This window comes from Aulonocara sp. 'chitande type north' Nkhata Bay, linkage group LG15 (genome assembly GCF_057382095.1).
Source record: "Aulonocara sp. 'chitande type north' Nkhata Bay isolate Kocher_YH1m ecotype deep benthic linkage group LG15, A_spYH_male_GT1.1, whole genome shotgun sequence".
NCBI classification, from domain to species: Eukaryota; Metazoa; Chordata; class Actinopteri; order Cichliformes; family Cichlidae; genus Aulonocara; species Aulonocara sp. 'chitande type north' Nkhata Bay.
In genome coordinates, this window is record NC_141358.1 from 956,860 (window position 1) to 959,465 (window position 2,606).

Here is a 2,606-nt window from a genome sequence, read left to right on the forward strand (position 1 = left end):
CTTCCTGTTAAAAGGGAGTTTTTCCTTCCCACTGTCGCCAAAGTGCTTGCTCATAGGGGGTCATATGATTGTTGGGTTTTTCTCTGTATCTATGAAGCGCCTTGAGGCGACTTTTGTTGTGATTTGGCGCTATATAAATAAAATTGAATTGAATTGAATTCAAAATAAGATACTCAAATACGCTCCCTGACACCTTTAAAACGGTGAGAACTAAACAGCTTGTGTCAGACAGCCGGGGGACTCCATCAAGCCCCAGTATGATATAAATAAGGATTATTTTGAACTTTTGAATCATGCAAAGCTACTCTAGAGTTCAAAACTTTAAAAAAAAAGGAGCATCATAGATCTCACTTAAAGCAGTATTTCAACTTTTTGTTACAGCTCACATCAGTGGACTCATTATCATAAGACACGTTTAATACATTTAAAAATAAAATACACAATGACAACTACAAACTGACTCCTTCCTCAAGCTATTTTTGGACAGTAGTTGTCACATGGGGGCAGTGTGACTACCAGACTGTACAGGAAATTGCACAGATTCTGCAAAGCAGCATTTTCACTGCCATCTCTGCGGTTCTCCGTCTGTAGTGAAGCAGTAGTGCTCCCATATAGCTTGCTGTAAATATGCCAAGCACCTTACATGAGTCTGTTATGCATTATTCATGAACGGTAGGTCATAGACAACCGCTTTAACTGCATTAGTATTCATCCTGTTCTATTGTGCAGCACAAAGGCTTCAAACAGCACAGACTATACTTAACGCCTCCACTGTGGCAGATCAAGTTTGACTGTCTTGCTCAGAAGCACTCGTTTGTCTCGTTCCCAGCGTGACCACTTGGATCAAACTGTGCGTGAGCAGATTATCATATATGGACCTTTAGCTGATACAAATGGTGCTCTTCTGCATCTTTGTTTGACGCAGTCTAATGAATTTCTCTGATTAAAACTCAGAGAATGAAAAATGTAAGTGCATCTACTCTGCTGAGGCAAAGCAGGTGCACGCTGAGAAGAAGAAACCCCCCCCAAACTATATTAATGGTTAACTTAAATGAGTTGTATTTTTCAGACAAAGTGTCTAAGTGATGCACATGTCAGGTTAAACACCTGGATCCAATCCCCCTCCAGAATTAAGCAGCTTTAAATGTCCCTTTATTGCTAATCTTTAACCATGAACAGCTCGTTAGCATTCAGTTTGAATAAATTCTGTAATTTATCAATTTTGGATCAATTCTGTTGAGGAAAATTATTCAAAAGCACCTCTAAACTATATACTTAATGCAGTTTTGAGATTACACTCACCAGCCACTTTATTAGGCACATCTTTTCAACTCCTCATCCATGCAAATATTGAATCAGCCAATCAGATTGCATCAGCTCAAAGCATTTAGGGGCTGTAGACATGATCAAGACGACCTGCTGAAGTTCAGACCAAGTATCAGAATTAGGAACAAAGGTGACTTTAAGGGACTTTAAACACGGTGTAGTAGATGATCCTAGATGGGCTGTGGGGTTTACAGAGAATGACTGCAGCTCTCTGGGTGAGAATGTTTTGTTGATGTCCAAGGTCATAGAAGAATGGACAGCCTGCCTTGAGCCAGTAGAAAAGCAACAGTAACTGAAATAATCAGTTGTTACAGCAAAGACATGCAGAAGAGCATCTCTGAACATGCAACACATGTTGAACCTTGGAGCTGATGGGCTACAGCAGCAGAAGACCCCACCGAGTGCCACTCCTGTCAGGAACAGGAAACTGAGGTCCACACCGCTTCTCCGATATCGGACAACACAAGATTGTCCAATTGATGAAACTCTACTGCGACCTTCAGATGGTATTTTCAGAAAATGATGTAAACAACATGAAAGGATGGAAGCATTCAGCTTTGTATCAACGGCTCAGGATGGTGTGGGGATGTTTTCACTTTGGACCCCTCAGTACCAGTTGAGCATCAACTGCCACCTGGTATTGCTGCGGACCATCCCTCTATGACCACAGTGTACCCATCTGCATTTCTTACAGTTTAAGTCCAAAGCAGCATTTCTTTATCATCTAAAAAACAAACTGAGGTGTACTGCTTTAATCTTTTTCTTATATTCAAACATCCCAGAGTTTACATGCGTGGTTGGCCAACTTCGCACTCACAGAAAGAGTCTCACTGGTCCACCTCACTTCAGATCGACGCTGGCTGTTATGTGTCCTACAATGTAAAATCAGTTTGACATCCTTGAAGCAGATTCCTGTTTTACGCCGCTCTGCGTTGTTCCTGTTCTTTTCTATTCTGTATTCCACATTTCATATAATCTTGATTATTGAGCCTGTGCTCCAACCAAAGCTGTTTAATTGGCTGCTCTTCTAATCCGTCTCCTTGGGTCTGATTACTGGCACCAACTTAATTAGGGGGTTTTCCACTTCATTTAAAGACTAAGTGGCCTTTACCTTTTCTTTAATAGAGTAACAAGTAGGGGCCCCTGTATGGTCACACTGCAACTGAATTCGTGTGAGGTGTACAGAAACGTGTCGCAGCGGTAATGCGGTTAGATGTGCAGCCGGCTGGTGGCTGCCCGGTTGGCCGGTGAGGTGGCACGGGTCGCCTGGTGCAGCTGCT